At 57.3% G+C, this 16,488-nt stretch overlaps 1 protein-coding gene across 26 annotated transcripts in view; it reads left to right on the top strand.

Annotated features, from left to right (window-relative positions):
• Nucleotides 1–16,488, top strand: part of NCOR2 (nuclear receptor corepressor 2) — a 224,761-nt gene that overhangs the window by 47,551 nt on the left and 160,722 nt on the right. The window contains exon 1 of one of the 26 annotated variants that reach the window (XM_082641473.1): nucleotides 1,911–2,130. The exons of the other annotated variants lie outside the window; for them this stretch is intronic. The gene's annotated coding sequence lies outside the window, so the exon portion shown is untranslated. Of the gene's footprint in view, nucleotides 1–1,910; nucleotides 2,131–16,488 lie in introns of those variants that run through there. 26 annotated transcript variants of the gene reach the window in all.

Genomic DNA, 16,488 nt, shown 5'->3' on the forward strand with positions numbered 1-16,488 from the left:
TTCAGATCACATACAAATGTGATCTGCCCCTAACACTCTCTGAATCCCTGCTGACTGTACCCAATGGCAGGGTTGATGCAAGCCAGATTTGCCTGGTTCAAACCTCAGCTCAGCCACTTGCCAGCTGTGTGACCTTGGGCAAGCCACTTGACCTCTCTGGGCCTGTTTCCTTCTTTGTATATTGGGTGCCCCTGCCTTTTGTTGTGCTGTCCTGAGGACAGAGGGGTTAAAATGTGAAGGGCTTACACAGCGCTGGACACACAGTACGTGCTACCGTTAACTATCATTGTCATTATTATTCTTGGGAGGGTCTCCAGTCCACAGAGTTACGTGATTTTTTTTTTTTTTTAATGTTGGGGGTAGGAGTTTATTAATTAATTAATTTATTTTTGCTGTGTTGGGTCTTCGTTTCTGTGCGAGGGCTTTCTCTAGTTGTGGCAAGCGGGGGCCACTCTTCATCGCGGTGCGCAGGCTTCTCACTATCGCGGCCTCTCTTGTTGCAGAGCACAGGCTCCAGATGCGCAGGTTCAGTAGTTGTGGCTCACGGGCCTAGTTGCTCCGCCGGCATGTGGGATCCTCCCAGCCAGGGCTCGAACCCGTGTCCCCTGCATTAGCAGGCAGACTCTCGACTACTGCGCCACCAGGGAAGCCCCGGAGTTACGTGATTTGCCCGGAGTTCTCATGCCGTTCCTCCCCCACCCCTCTCCCATCACTCCCTGACCTTGACCTCTAATGCTCTCCCCGCTTCACCACTGCACTCGGCCACACCATTTTTCTCTGCTTTTGCAACACACCGAACTCGATCCGGCCTCCAGACTTTTGCAGTTGCTGTGCCTCCTGCCGTGCGGCCTGTTCCTGCATCTGTACCCCGTGGGACCCCTCGGCATCTCTCAGGATGCCATCTCAGGCAGACAGCACTGGGCCCAACTCCTGGGTGCTGGGGGCAGGGGGGCGAGTCTGGAGATCCCTCTGGAGCTTCCCCTGACACCTCAGCACTGCTGCTCGGAGCGCTGGGGAAGCAGAACAGAGCCTGCCCGGCTGCAGATGGGAAACTGACACCCAGAGAAGCTCAGACCTGTCTCTGAGGCGCACAGCTAGCTGCAGCCAAGGTTCAGACCCCCGGCTGACCACCAAGCCGTCCATTTTGGACTGTGTGCGTGCGTGTGTGTTTGTGACTTGTCTTTTTTCACCCTCTGGGCCTGTCACTGTTACGACCCTGGTTCAGAATACCAATGTGAGGGGGTCATGTTTGCTTTTCCTGAGATGACAAGGACAAATATTTTAAAGACAGAGCCTGCCCAGTGGCCATGTCACCCTGGAGACGGGAGGGCCGGGAAGGGACAGGCGCAGCGGCTTCGGTTCATGCCGGGGCCGGGCCAGGCCGGGCCGGCCATGCTGCCCTCTGGGTGGACGGTCCGGCTGGGAGGAGACGGGTTAAGGAGGAGACGCTGGCCTGGAGCTCGCTTTCGCCTGCGAGCGGTGAACAGTGAGGTTTTTCTACCGAGCTATAAAAAGGCCTCCCCGTGTTTCAGCTCCCGGAGTGTCGGCTGGAAGCCCGCCAGGGTTACCATGGCGATGAGGAATTATTACTTACTGCCAAGGCTAGGAGAAAAAGCTCGTACTTTTGGCTTCCCAACGAGAGGAGTGGACTTATGTAATTCCCTGTGTTTATAGGCCCGGAGGGGCAGGAGGCAAGCAGGGATCCTGGGGCCCGACGCCGCGCTTTCACCCTGCTGTGGGTCGGGTGGTCCCGTGGGTGGTCCCTGGGGGACCTCTGCCCACCCCGTCTAAGTGGGGCATCAGGCCGGGGGCCTGGGGGCCGGGCCGGCTGCAGGGCCCCCCCCAGCCGGGGCGGGAGCCCGCAGTCTCGCGGGAAGGCGGCACGGCTGCTCGGAGGGGCCGCCCCTCTCCCGGGTCAGCCCTGGAGGAAGGATGGGTTTGAGGTTGGACGCGGCGTGTCCTCTGGAAGCCAGCAGAACAGTGTGTGTGTGTGGACTCCGCTGACCCACTTGCTGGCACCTTCTACTTCTCTTTCTTTTTCTTTTCTTTTTGTTTTTTCTGTTTTTGTGGGAGAGTTCCTTCAAGTTGTGTTTGGAGCTGACGTGAGCGAGAGGCCGGTCATGTGCTCGGGTAAGAGAAGTTTCCGGGCTTGGCAGTGGGCAGGGAGATGCGGTGTGACCCGGCCGTCCGGCGGGGGGAGAGGGGGCAGAGATTGGGGGCCACAGATCGCAGGAGGACCGGGACCTGCGCCGGAGACCGCATTTGGTGGCCGACGGGCTTGTGCTCTGACGCCCCAGTTGTGCCCCGGCAGGCGGGCGATGGCTGGGGCACAGCGGTCCCTGACGCCTTATCAGAGTTGCTGAAGCCCCAGAAAGGGTGCTGGGCAGGCAGGTGGCCCGGGAGGATGGGAGTGATGCGTGGGGGGTACGGTGCTGCTTTTCTGGAGCCCCCGTACCGTGTGCGTCCCTGCGGGGGAGCGGGCAGGACCAGGGATGTGGTGCTCCTGGCGTCTGTTCATCGGTGTTGGCCCCGGGGGGTGGGTTGGGGGCCTGGGGATTTGGGGGGCGGGTGCCTCAGTGGCCATGGAGCAGGGGAGGGGGCCAGGTGCAGGCAGCGCTGCGACTGCCCCGGCGCCCGGCTCCCACCGCGGCGGCTCTTGGCTGGGCGCCCGCGTCTGGTTTGAAATCAGCGCCACTGGCCCAGGCTTGCCCAGGGACCTGGCAGCGAGGAGCTGGGATAAACACTGGAAAGTTGGAAGGGCTTCCCGAGCTCACAAGGAGCCCTCAGTTGCAAGCGGAGGGGATGAGGGAGTGACTTGTCCTGAGGTCTGGGTGCGCCGGGGCCGTTGGGGGGCAGCGGGATGTCTCGTGGGGCGTGTGAGCACAGGCCGGGGAGGGCTGGGGTCCCAGACGGCGTGGCTTGGAATCCTGGTTCTGTCCCTTTGTACACTGGGCCTCCCCTGTGCGAACCTCAGTTTCCTTGCCTGTCAAATGGGGCAGTAATAGGGGCCACACAGGCGTGAGGATGAGGTGGGGGGAGGGATGCAACCTCCTGGTTCGCTCTGTGGCCAGACTGCCTGGGTTCACATCCCGGCTGTGTGACCTTGAACAAGTCACTTCACAGCTCTGAGCCTCGGTTTTCCCATCTGGCAAATGGATACTTCATCTGTCTCCACCCCTAAGTTGTTGAATGGCGTTAAGGGGGCTAATGAACGGTTCCTGCCCCACCCTTCACAGACAGGATGACCTTGGACAGGTCGTGGAGCCCCGTGGAGCCTCAGTTCTCCTGTCCATTCAGGGAGATCAGCCCACACATTGCCTTGGGGAAAGCCGAGACACACCCGCAGGGCCCTCAAGCGGGCAGGTGTGGGGAGGCTCCGTCAGTGTGGACCACAAGCTTGCATTAAGTTAGCTACATCTTGGTCTCCATCGGTTTTTCTTTTCTTCCCTGTTGAGAGCCCTCCCACTTTATAGAAGTGAAACCCCAGCGAGGTGAGAAGGGTCCCTCCCCAGCCCCAGCCTCGGTCTGCATTTGGACCCGGGCTGCGGTCCCTGGGGCTTCCCCAGTGCGTGCCTGTTTCTGCCCTGTCCCTCACCAAGCCTGGGCCAGGCACCCCGACAGTGCCTGGCGTGGCTGGGGGCCGGGTGCACAGGGCTGGCTCTCCCGCCGAGGGTGGCAACTGTCCTGTGTTTGTAAGTGACACCGGATGCTGGGCCAGTGGCTGGCTCAGGGCCTCTCCTCTGAGGCCAGCAGGAGCCAGTGGGGAATTCCCTGGTGTCCAGGCTGCCCACTCCAGCTGCCCACTGTCCCACTGTCCTCAGGCCTCTCCTGGGGACCTCGGGAAAGGCCTGTGCAGCAGAGGATCCCACGAATGCCCCTTTGCTGCCCCCAAGCCCTCAGTGCCCACCTGGGTCAGCCACAGAGCTGTGTGGTTGCCACCACTGCCCTGCCCTGAGGGTCCTGGGGACTCGATCCCCCATCCACTGAGAAAGACAGTCACATGTGGTGGCTCAGACCAGAGGTCGCAGAGACCCTTGCGGTGGGACTGTCCTGCATCGTTGGTGGTGGCCACACGAATCTACACTGAGATAACAGTGCGTAGATCTACACACACACACACACACACACTCTCTCTCTCTCTCTCTCTCTCTCTCTCTCTCTCTCACACAGGTGAGCACATGTAAACCCCCGAGATCTGAATAAGGCCAGTTGCATCAATGTCAGTTTCCTGGTTGCAGCTATTATAAGGATGATACCATTGTGGGGAGCTGGCTAAAGGGTCCACGGGATCCAGCTGTATTATTTCTTAGAGCTGCATGTGAATCTACAGTGATCTAAAAAGAAAGAGAGCGCAGGCTCTGGGGCCTGGCTGTCCCGGGTTTGATCCCAGTGTGCTCCTTTGTAGCTGTGTGAATTACAGCAGGTGGCTTAGCCCTGCAGTGCCTCAGTCTTCCTCATCTGTAAAAGGGGGGTAGTGTGTGGTGCCTCACAGTGTTGGCACGAAGATGAGATGTGTTGGTTCACACCAAGTGCTGAGGGAGGTGCTGGCACGTGCTGGGGGGGAGGGGTGCTGTCATTGGTAGTATTCTAACCCTGACGTGATGGCTGTGGTTTGCCCCACACTATCTCATTTCATACCGAAATCAGCCACGGGAAGGGAGCGTGCCGTATGAGCCCCACTTCTCAGAGGAGGACACCGAGGCTCGGGTCAGGTGACCCACCCAAGGGCACACAGTTTGTAAGGGCCGGAGCTGGGACTCAAACCCCAAGCCAGAGCCTGTGTGTGGAGGTTCTTTGGCTGGGTGACCCTGGGGAGGTTGTTTGCCCTCTCTGAGCCTCAGTCCCCTCCTTCTTCTCTCCCCACTTGTCAGCTGGACAGGGCGCTGGGCTCATGACCTGTGAAAGCCAGAAAGCCTAGACCCTGGGCCCCTTCTCTCACTTCCTGGGCCCAGCCAGAGCTCACGCGTCTCAGTCACCTCCTCTGAGGCCTGTCTTTGCAGCCCCAAGGTGGGACTTGTTCTCAGCTCCGTCTGTGGGCTCACTCCTGGGGCGGCTGACCTCGCCTTTACTCTGAGCACTTTGACCTCCTTGCTCTCTCCTGTGGGCGCAGCCGTACCTCCTGCTGTTCCCTGTGGTAGGTACTGGTTTCCCTCGGACTCCTTCCTGCCTCTAGCAGTGGTGAGAAGGCCTTTGGGGTGTAACCAGCTTACCCCAGAGTGAGCTGGGTTATCTCCGTTGGCACTCAGCGTGGGAAGAGCATTTCTGTCTGGCCAAAGCTGATCCGAAGGTAGACGCTTCTCCAGGGGCTCCTGGGAGAGGGTCAGCAGATGGCTGTGCCCCTTATAGCCGGCTAGTAACTGAGCGTGGGCCCTTGGGCATCCTAAGAGGTCCAGGAAGGGCACGTTTGTGCCTCAGGATTCTGGAGGCTTTCAGAGCATCCCAGGCTGGAGACACGTGGGTGCCTGTAGGACCCGGGGCGGGGGTCTGAGCTGCCGAGAGGGGTTCCACCGTCATGTTGGAGTAATGGAGGCTTGTGTTGGCAGGGAGTCACAGCTCAGTCACAGCTGAGCGTCTCAGGTTCTGGCTTTGCTGGGCAGAGCCTGGAGGGGCGGGGAGTTGGGGGGGGGTTAGGGGCGTTCCAGCCCCACGAGCCTCTTTGCTGTTTCTTAGAAGCCCCGATCATGGTCCTGCCTCAGGACCTTTGTACTTGCTGTGCTCTTCTTGAGACGCCGTTCTGTGAGATCTTCACAGCTTCCTCTCATTGAGCCTCTGCTCAAATGTCACCTCCTGAGAGGCCTCCATCTCCCCATCATCACTCCTGCCACCTTGCCACTGTCATCACCTGGGATTTACACACGTCCATCAGCCGTGTCCCCCCAAACCCTCCACGTGAGATTTTGTTCATCTTGGTAACCACTGTGTCCCTGGCACTGGGCACATAGGTGCTTAGCAAACAGTTGTTCCTGACTCAGTGTCCCCCACAAGCTGTGGGCCTGGGCCTGTCCTCTCAAGGTGAATGGGGACAGATATGCACACCTGCGAGGGCTCCGGCTAGGGAGACCCATGTCCCTCGAGCTGGAATTCATGGTGAGCTCACCTCCCTGCACCCCAGACGTTCTGCTCCCAGGGGCTGAGTATGCATTTGGGGGCATTCTTGGAAAACTAGAGTCCTTGGAAAAGCAGTAATTGTATGTTTGCTCAGGAATGCCCTGTAGGAACCCACCAAGCATCCCCAGAAAGTCTGCACCTCCTAGATAGTCAGAGAGGTGGGGCTGGTGAGCAAGGAAAGTGGTGATGGGGGGCCTTGAGGGATCCAGGGTGCAGGAGAGGGGTGCTGACAGCATCTGCTTCATGTGCTGAAGACTGACCAGGTGGGGCGGGCATTCTGCACAGCTTAGCATATTGAGTCCTTCCAACACCCCTGTGATGGGGGCCCTGAATCACCCTTTCCAGATGAGGCACAGAGAGGGTAAGCAGCTTGCCCAAAGACACACAGCCGCAGGCACTCAGTACTCAGAGGTGGAATAGGTAGCGGTGCATGTACACACTGCTGTATTTAAAATAGATAACCCACAAGGACCTACTGTAGAGCACAGGGAACCCTGCTCAATACTCTGTAATAACCTAATTGGGAAAAGAATTTGAAAAAGAACAGATACATGTATATGTGTAACTGAAGCACTTTGTTGTACACCTGAAACTAACACAACATCTACTCCAATATAAAATAAAAAGTTTAAAAAAATAGGTAGTGGCGTTTCCTGTGCAGTTGTTTCTGTGCGCAGAGCGCCGCTCAGCTCTTTGAGATGATTTTATTTCACCCTCAGAGTCCCTTTGGCCATCCCTGTCTCAGAGGACAGTGGCACAGCTGTAGAGAAGGCAGGATTGGAACCCAGGTTCTGTTGGGGACCCTCCTCAGAGCAGCTGCTATTTTCCAGGGATCTGGCTCAGACCTGGGAAAGGGCCCACTTCCCAGTCTGAGAGAACCTCCGAGGCCTGGAGATGCCCAAACTCTTCCGGAAGGCTGGGAGTCGGTTTCTCGGCCCAGCTCTGAAGCTGGAAGGCTGGAGGGGCTGCCTCCTACCCCCGCCCCCCACCCAGTGTGGATTTACATGACAGTGAGCCCTTTGTGCCTGGATCCTGCCTCCTTCCCAGGCTAATAACATAATTCCAGGCCTGTGATGTCATAATGGCCCTTTCTGTGCTGAGGTGGGAGGCTGGGTGGGCAGCTGTGTGAGCATCAGCAGGGGTGGTGATGATCCGGGGGCAGAGGTTCTCGCCTTCCAGGACCCCCTTTCACCCTTCAGGAGGTGGGATTTGCTCCCATTTGGCGCAGGAGCAAACTGAGACTCTGGGGTTTGTGTCCTTCCCCGCCCCCCGCCCCCAACCATGTGGAACCACTTCTTGGCCTGTGAAGTGGGAGTGAGTCATCAGCGGTGGGCCCTCTCCTGGAGGCGTGGGTGTGAGAGCCTTTTGCTTCCTCTAAACGGGAGGGAGGCCCGTGTGCCCTGCTCAGAGAAAATGGGTTCAGACCCTGGGCATGTGGCTTAACTGTCTGCGCCTCAGTTTTCTCATCTTCTTAATGCGGGTTATGCTGGGCCTTGGCCGTCGGACCGAGCAGGGAGTGAGCTCTCAGTAGGTGGGCGATCAGAAAAAAGCTGAGGCCAGTGTAGTGGGGTGAATGGAGGCCCCCAAAACACATGTGCACCTGTTAATACCCAGCCCATCTGAATGTGGCCTGCTTTGGAAAAAGGCTCTTTGCAGATGTGTCTTGAGATGAGGTGATCCTGGGTTACGTGGGTGAGCCCTAAATTCAGTGACCAGTGTCCTTATGAGAGACAGAAAGAGGCAGAAGACACACAGAGGGATGGCCGTGTGAAGATGGGCAGAAACTGGAGGGATGGGGCTACAAGCCAAGGAATGCCTGGAGCCACCAGGAGCTGGAAGAGGCCAGGAAGAATCCTTCCCTAGAGGCTTTGGAGGGTGTGGCTCTACAGACACCTTGATCTCGGACTTCTGGCCTCCAGAGCAGTTAGAGAATAAATTTCAGTGGTTTTAAGCCACCCGGATTGTGATTATTTGTTTACAGTGGATCTAGGGAAAGTAATACCGCTGGTGATCCCCCGTCTTTGGAGGTTGGGAGAGCTCTCCCTGGGAGGGGTTTGCGTGGTGCCTTTCCCCACCCAAGCCTGAGGGCCCAGGACAAAGTGAGGTGGTCGGGTGCCCAGCGGTGTGGGGAGCCCCATCTGAGGAGCCTGGAGTCCGCCTCCCTCACTCAGAAGCCAAATCCACAGATTCCGGAACCCGCCCATTGCCTGCTGCTATCTCTCCCGCCCCTAACGATGAGGCCCAGGACCAGGAGGCTCCCTGGTTCCACGCTGGACCCCTCCCCAAGCCCAGAATGCCCATTCCCCACATGCCTGGCAGCTCACCTAGCACCCGGATGGCAGCCATTCCCCAGCAAGCTGCCTCATTTGCCAGGTGCCCTTGAGAAATGGCTACACCAAGGCTCAGCGAGGGCAGGCTACCTGGAGAAGGCCACACAGCCCCTCGGTGGTGGTGACGGCCTTCAGAGTCCCAGTCATGGCTAATGGATGGGCTGGCATTGCAGCTCCCAGGAGGGGAGGGATCAGAGTCCTGGGCCACCTTGAAAATGGAGCAGGCAGTATAGATGTGGATCAGTTTCTGGGACACGTTGGCCCAGTGTAGATGACACCCTGAAATCTGGCTTTATGTAGATCCTGTCTTGGCCTCAGTTTCTCTGTTTACAAAGTGGTCTTTGAGCTTCAGCTCAGAGCCTGGAATTTTGCTCTTAGAGTGTTTGTAGATTTAACAAGCATTTATTGAGCGCCTGCTGTGTGCAGCATGCTGGGATTCAGCGATGGACAAAACAGATGTGGTTCCTGCTTTCATGGACCTTGTATTTGGGCTTGTGGGGGGATGGGAAATAAGGCAGCAGGACTTTGGCAACGAGGGTTCCAGGTCCTGATAAGGGCCGGGGGCTGGGCTGGAGGCAAGGATGCTGTCTGCCTTCCCCTTCTGCGGCCTGGGGTCGGTGGTTTGCGGCAAGCTTTGGGGGCTGGCTGGTTAGACATGGAGTTGGCCACGGCCCATCTGCAGTGATCCGTGGTCGCCTCCAGCTGGCAAAACTTGACCTGGACCCATGAGCAGTGATGTTAGGTGTGACACCTGGAGCCTGGTAGGGGAGATGGGTCTCCCCCAGCCTGAGCAGGGTGGCAGGGGTACAGAGGTGATGGGGTCCCATCACACATTGGATAAGAGGTGGACGCTGGAGAGGGCTTACATGGGTTTGCATCCAGGCTGTGCCACTTGCTTGCTGTGTGACCTCAGACAAGTTACTTAGCCTCTCTGTGCCTCAGTCTTGCCTCTCAGGGATGTTGGGATGATCAGATGAACTGATGCCAGCGAGCAGCATGCTGGGGATTGGTTGTGATCATGAGGGCCAGGTGCTTACCTTGGATCTGATACAGTGACTGCTTAGAACCTGGGAGCTAGAAGCCGTGTTTGTTCATCTTTCCCTGGCCGCGTTCCTATCTGTGGGACATTGGACAGGCTTCTTCGCTCCCAGACCCTCAGTCTCTCTGTCTTTGAAATGGGAGCCGGCACAAGTCTGGGGCCGCATGGAGGCTGGGAGGAAAGGGATGGTGGAAGTTAGTATTTATGGGGTTGAGGGGGGTGGGGTCAGGATCTCCACCTGCTGGTTCAAGCCTTGGCCACCTTCCAGGCCAGGAGCAGCTGCCCGTTTTACAGCCCAGGGAACTGAGGCCCCAGTGGGAATGGGACCCGTAGCACGCCGGTAGGTGGGTGCAGCCCGCTTGGCCTCCTGGCTGCAGACAATGCCTGCCTTCTGGCCTGACTGGGGCTGCTGGGACCTGCTCAAGCCGGCCTCTGTTTATCAGCACGTTCAGTTCAGGACAGCAGATGTTCAGAGAGAGAGAGAGGGAGAGAGAGGGAGACAAGTGCGCTCGGGATGTTACTCCAGAAACTGAGGCTGGAGGCTAAATTTACTGCGCAGGGCAGTGTGGGTGGGGTGTGCCTGTGGCTGAGGAGTGACCCAGATCTGAGTCAGCCAGGAGGGGCACCTTTATCTGCAAAGCTGCTGTCTGCTGTATCCCCATTAGAGCCACTGACGGCTCAGGACTGGGCTGGGAGACGCCACTTCTTCTGGGTGAGAGACAGGGCAGGCGTGTCCCAGGCTCCTTCCTCCTACGTTGAGTCTGGCCCGGGCTCCATCTCAGTTCCCCTTGTCTCCTTCTGGCTGGCTTTAGACCTCTCCCTACCTGTACAGGTGAGGAGACCAGAGGGTGGAGGAGATCTGATTCTGGGGAGAGATTTCATGGGGCTTAGAAGCTCGGCTTTAGGGCGTTGCTGTCGTAGGTCTCTTGGTTGCAATTGTCAGACTCCCTGCTTCTCCTGTATTTAACACAAAAGGCTCAGGTGAGCTTCAGGCACGGTTGGATCTAGGGGCTCAGGTGACGAGGTGCTTTTCCTTGTCCAGTCCCTGGTGGCACAGCCTCATGCCGGCTCAGCGGCCCCAGTGGAAGGTAAGCCTGGTATCCCTGGGATTCCAGCTAGTCTTGGGAATGAACGTTTATCAGCTCAGCCTGAGAGTTAAGCCCCTCCCAAATCAGTCACTGCAGCGGGTGCTGCTGTGGCCGGTGCGGATTGGGCAGACCTGGGAGGCGGGGTCAGCCTCCCCCAAGGCCAGGACTGAGGGCTGCAGGAGAGTTGGTGGCCCAAGGACAATGGGGTTTGGTTTGCCATGGACAGCTCCATGTGCTGGAGATGAGCCAGCCCCCCTTTCACAGCCAGTGTGTGTCCTGTTGGGGTTAGGGTGGTGTCGCTGATGGGTCAGTGGCCCAGCCCCTCCCATTCCCTGTTGTCATTAGGGGCCTCCCGGGCCCCGCCTCCAGCCTTTGCCCAGGTTGGACACTCGCCATCCCCCCTCCCTGAAGCTCCCCGGGCTTTGCTGGACCCTCTCTTGTGGCTCCCAGCTGACCACATGTCAGAAGCCACAGGTCACATCCTGGCAGTGTGAGGGCTGGATATGGATGTCAGACTGATTTATTGCATTGGGTTTATAGTCAGTGTTTTTGTTTTTCTTTTAAAGATTTTTTTTTTTTGATGTGGACCATTTTTAAAGTCTTTATGGAATTTGTTACAGTATTGCTTCTGTTTTATGTTTTTGTTTTTTGGCTGCACGGCATGCGGGACCTTAGCTCCCCGACCAGGGATCGACCCCACACCCCCTGCATTGGAAGGCGAAGTCTTAACCACTAGGCCGCCAGGGAAGTCCCCAAGTCAGTGTTTTTTAAATAAAAATTGCAAATTGAGGGATGTCTCAAAATCAGACTTTCTTCTCCTGAAAGAACTGGAAGCTGTGATCCCCTGGGCCACCCCCTTCCTGTGCCCTTTCTCTCTCTCTCTCTCTCTCTCTCTCTCTGGGACCCTCCGCCCTGGAGCCTTTTTGATTCTCCTCCCTCCCTGGACTGATAATCAACTGCTGCTCCTGGGCAGGGAAGCCGTTCGCTGTCTGGAACTCCTGGCTGCAGGGCTGGAGGACCTTTTGGATTCCTGATCACTCCTCCGTCATCAGACACTCAGCAACGAATGCCCTCGGGCTAATTCAGTGGCCTGGTCGCATCCACATTTGGACAGAGCTGATCAAAGTGGATCCTTTCTCCCTCGGCCTGGGCGTCTGGGTGGCAGTAGGGGCCTCCCAGCCAGGCCTGTGGGAGGTGGGCCTGCAAGGGTCCAGACTGGTGGTTTGCTGGGGGTCCAGGATGGGGGGGATGCATGGGAGGGTGGTAGGTGAGTGGGTGGGCTCCCGGCCCAGAGCAGCTATTCTTAGCAGCAGAAACATTTGTCCTTGTTCACATGTGGCGGAGGACGTCCCCCAGAGATCTGCCCTGAAATATTAGGGATGACCCCATAAATTCTTCGGAAAGCCGTCCTTGAGGGCTTGTGTGTGTGGAGGCGGCGTTTCCGGCAGCTGCACAGCTGTGGACACGTTTGCCAGATGTTGCTGCAGGGGAGTTGGTGGGAACCCAGGGGCTGCCGCCCTCACCCTCGGGGGCTCTGCACTGGCTGTGAGCCATGGGGTGGAGACTGCAGTCCAGCGGGCATTGACAGAGCTGCTTTGGGCCTGGCCTCGGGTTTCAGGGTCCAGGGGCCCATCTCAAGGGGCAGAGAGTTTCTGGTCAGCCCTTCCCTGGGTCCAGGCCATCTGGTTGGAGGCGGCTGGTCAGTGGAGACTTCTGAGGGACCAGAGCTGTGAGGCGCCAGTCTGCAGGCCCAGTTGTGCCCCGTGGCCATGGGGTGCTGAGGTGAGATGGGCTGAGACCGGCCTTTGACTGTGGTCCCTCTCAGCCCTTGGCTGTGAGGGGCTGCTGAGTGCTAGGCAGCACCCTTGGCCACGCTGTCTTTTTTCATGGGGGCTGCTCTGACAGTGGGAACCACCACAGAGCACCTGGGTGCTCTTAGCTAGCGGTCAGGGAGTCCTCCCTGGAGGAGGTGTGTGTGTGTGTGTGTGTGTTCAAAATTTAAAGAAAAAAATCTTAAACTGTGGCACAACACACATAACAGAAAGCTGACCGTCTCGACCATTTTTAAATGTACAGTTCAGTAGTGTTCAGTACGCTTAACACTGTTGTGCAACCATCCTCACCATCCTCTCCAGAACTTTTTTTATCTTGCAAAACAGCAGCTCTGTGCCCATTAAACACGAACTCCCCCTATGCCTCCCCCAGGCCCTGGAACCCACCCTTTTACCTTCTGTGACTCTGACTCCTCTGGGCACCTCATTTGGGCGGAATCTACAGTGTTTGCCCTTTTGTGTCTGGCTTATTTCACTTAGCAGAATGTCAAGCGCTGGGTTCTGTGGCCTCTTTTCTCTTCGGTTGTTGGTTCAGTCCCACCCAGGCAGCCAAGTGGACGGACCCAGGACCCCAAGCCCCTCATCCTTTAGAATCCCAGGGTCCTCCTGGGGACCCCCTTCATAGGCGCACCCCCCATCCCAGCCTCAGGGCAGGGGGTTAATCGGTTTGCCCAGGTCACACAGCTGCCGCCCAGACACCAGCCTCTTCTCTGTGTCCCCCGCCCCCGCTTCCCTCTGCAGAGAAAATTGCCGTTTGGAAGGCCAGATGGAGGAGCCGGGTCTAATGGAAACCACGTCCCTCCCGGGGTGCCCAGGACTTAATGAGGAAGAGCCAGGAAAAATCCGGCGTCATGTTTGTGAAATACCCCAGAGGGAGGTCGCGTTGCCAGGCAAGGGTTCTCGTGCGGAACCCTGTGACCTGGTGTGCCAGGAGGTTTGTCAGGGCTGTGGTTTCTCTCTCAACCTCTCTCTCTCTTCCTTTTAAAATTAAAAGGGGAAAAAAGAAAAAGAGTCACAGAGGAAGTGATTTTGAGCAGAACTTGCCCTGGCGGGGAAGCAGGGCCGGGCGGCTGAGCTGGCCACAGCCCAGCGGACACAAACGTACCAATTAAATTGGAAACAGAAACTGGCCTCCTTGACAGCTCCAACCAGCGCCTCATCCCTGCTTGCTTTGGGAGGGGCCGTGGGGTGTGCGGGGCCTGGGCTGGCGATTTTGGAGATCAGAATGACGCCTGGCTGCTTTCTGGCTGTGTGACCTTGGGCAAGTGAGTTCACCTCTCTGAGCCTCGGTTTCCTGATCTGTTGAATGGGGACAATCATGTTTGGTGAGGGAAATCAGATTCTTCCGGTGAGTGGGTGCCTGTGGATGAGGTAGAACCTGCAAGGGGCGGGTATGAGGGACCTGGGAGGGCTTCCCGAAGCAGAGTCAGTGGCGGGGGTGGGCGGAGGTTCTCCCAGTGGCTGGGGATCCTTTTTCAGGGAGGTAAGAGGTGGGGCAGGTGCTGGGGGCATGTTTTTCCCTGGAAGGTTTTTTTTTTTTTCTTTCTCCTTCTTCTTTTTTAATTGGCCGAGCTGTGCAGCTTGCAGGATCTTCGTTCCCCGACCAGGGATCAAACCCGTACCCCCTACAGTGGAAGCGCAGAGTCCTAACTACTGGACCGCCAGGGAAGCCCCTTCCCTGGAAGGTTTGATGCAGGATGTGGCGTTTGGGGGTCTCTCCTCCATGGCCTCCCGGCCAGGCTGCAGCGGCATTTCTGTCGCAGGACCTGGATGTCCTGGTGCAGCTGGAGCCCGTCCCCGCGTGGCCCCTGGGCTTAGCGCAGGCCACTGTGCCCACCTCCTCAGACACCTGGACCATGTGGGCCAAGCGATCCAGCTGAGGAGGGTGGAGTCTGGCCATGCAGCACCAGCCTGCTGACCCTCTTTGGGCCTCAGTTTCCCATCTGTAACAAGAGGGCAATGAGTGAGATGTCGTGTAGACAAGGTCTCAGGGCTGAGAAGAGCAGCCCCCCCTTCTCCTTGTTTCCAGACTGCGAGGGCCTGCTCACCCCGGGAAGCACCCTCTGCTTTTTCTGTTTTCAGGTGTGGGCGTCCCTGGTCTCACCTCCTAATTAGGGACTCACTCTACCATTTGGTCGGCTCACCTCCCCCAGCCTCAGTTGGCTCATCTGCAAAGTGGGGATAGTCAAGGTAACTACCTCTGCCACTAGCGTGGCCATTACCTTGCCTGCCTCCCTCCCTCGTCCCAGTTTTTGGAGCAGCACAGGGTAATAACAGCCACAGCTCTTGTTTTGGGGACTCATTTATGGGTGTTGAACTTCCCATAGATCTTTTCCCAATGAATCCTCTTTCCACTGGCCCTTGGAAGAGAGTTTTACAGATGGGACAATAAAGCCCAGAGAAGTCGGGACTGTGCCCAAGGTCACACAGCTACCTTGTGGCAGAGTTGGGATTTGAACCCATTTGGTCACTTTCCACACGTAGCAATGCGCGGGCAGGAGGTGGCTTGGTGGAGAGGGTACATCTCTAGGATTAGGGCGGCCTGCTGGAGGGCACCACCTTTCCTTAGTGACTGAGGGGCTGTGACAGCTCACAGCCTCCAGGGCTCCTACTATGTATATGATACCAGGTGGGGCTCCAACTGCAGGTCAGGAGCTCAGTCTGGGGGTGGGGAGACAGCGGGTAAACAGACGGTGGTGGTGCATGGTGTTGGGCCCACGGGAGTGGCAGAAAGAGAGAGGCTCGCGGGAGCCCAGGCTGGCAGGTTGGAGTTGGGGTCGGGTTCACGGGAAGTGATGGTGGAGGTGAAAGCTCCAGCCAGCCAGCCAGGCCGGACAGAGAAGGGGAACTGAGCCCTTGGCCTTTGAGCACCGCTGGCCAGGCTGGGGATAGAAACGAACATAGCTGACCAGGAGAGGGTGTGTCCATCCCATGTGGGTAGCTCCTGCCCGCCTCCAGCCGGTCATGCCCCTAAGTGATTTTGCTGTGGGAAAATACACATAGATTTACCATTTGAACTATATTAAAGTGTACGGTTCGTGGGCATTTAGTAGAGTGAGTGGTGTGTCACCGTCACCACTATCTCGTGCTACAGCATGTTCACCGCCCCAAGGGAAACCTAATACCCATTAATAGTCTCTCCCCTTCCTCCCCTCCCCCAGCCCCTGGCAGCCACCAGCCTGCATCTGACTCAATGGATTTGCCTCTTCTGGGCATGGCACACAAATGGCATCATTCAACATGTGGCTTGGCATAATGTTTTCATGGTTTATATGTCCCTTTTTTATGGCTAAATAATATTCCAGTGACTGGATGGACCACATTCTATTTATCTACTCATCAGTTGATGGATATTTGGGTTGTTTCTATTGATACTTTCTGGCTGTTGTGAATAGTGCTGCTGTGAACATTCATGTTCGTTTTGTCTCATCACCTGTTTTCATTTCTTGGGCTGTATGCCTGGGAGTGGAATCGCTGGGTCATATGGTGTCTCTGTGTTTAGCTTAGGGAGGCGCTGCCAGACTGGTTTCCGCAGTGATTGCACCATTTTACGTCCCCACTGGCAATATGTGAGAGTCCCTGGTTTTCAGGGAAACCAGAAATTGGGTTTTTTTTGTGAAATCCTCTTTATAACGCCTCGTGCTGAGCTGGTCGCTGGGGCCTGGCTGAGCTGGATGGGGAGGGGGAAGCAGGTCCCTGGAAGACTGCCCGGCGGGAGCAGATCTGGGGTCTGTGCCACAGTCTGGGCCCACGGGAAGCTGTTTTTCTGGCTGTTGCTTGGCGCATGCGTGTGGCGTGATGGATCGTGTTACCCGGGACTGTAAACCCCGCTGGCCACAGAGGAGATGTTTCTGAGGCTGCAGTGGGCTGGCTTTTCTTTTCTCCTTTTCCCCAGGAGGGAGGGGTGCTGGCTATGGCTTGAGGAGGAGAAGCGGTGCCCAGGGGAGGGTGGGCCTTCAGACCCTCCCATTGTGCTTCTGGAGTTCAGGACCAGAGGCAGTTTTCCCCAGGGGTTCTGTGCCCAGCAGCCTGGGGCTTGGGGAACACTTGTATGGGCTTGGGTCATGGGGAGGATGATGCTTATCTGTGTC

Source organism: Mesoplodon mirus (genome assembly GCF_964341445.2).
Source record: "Mesoplodon mirus genome assembly, chromosome: 13".
Classification (NCBI taxonomy): domain Eukaryota; kingdom Metazoa; phylum Chordata; class Mammalia; order Artiodactyla; family Ziphiidae; genus Mesoplodon; species Mesoplodon mirus.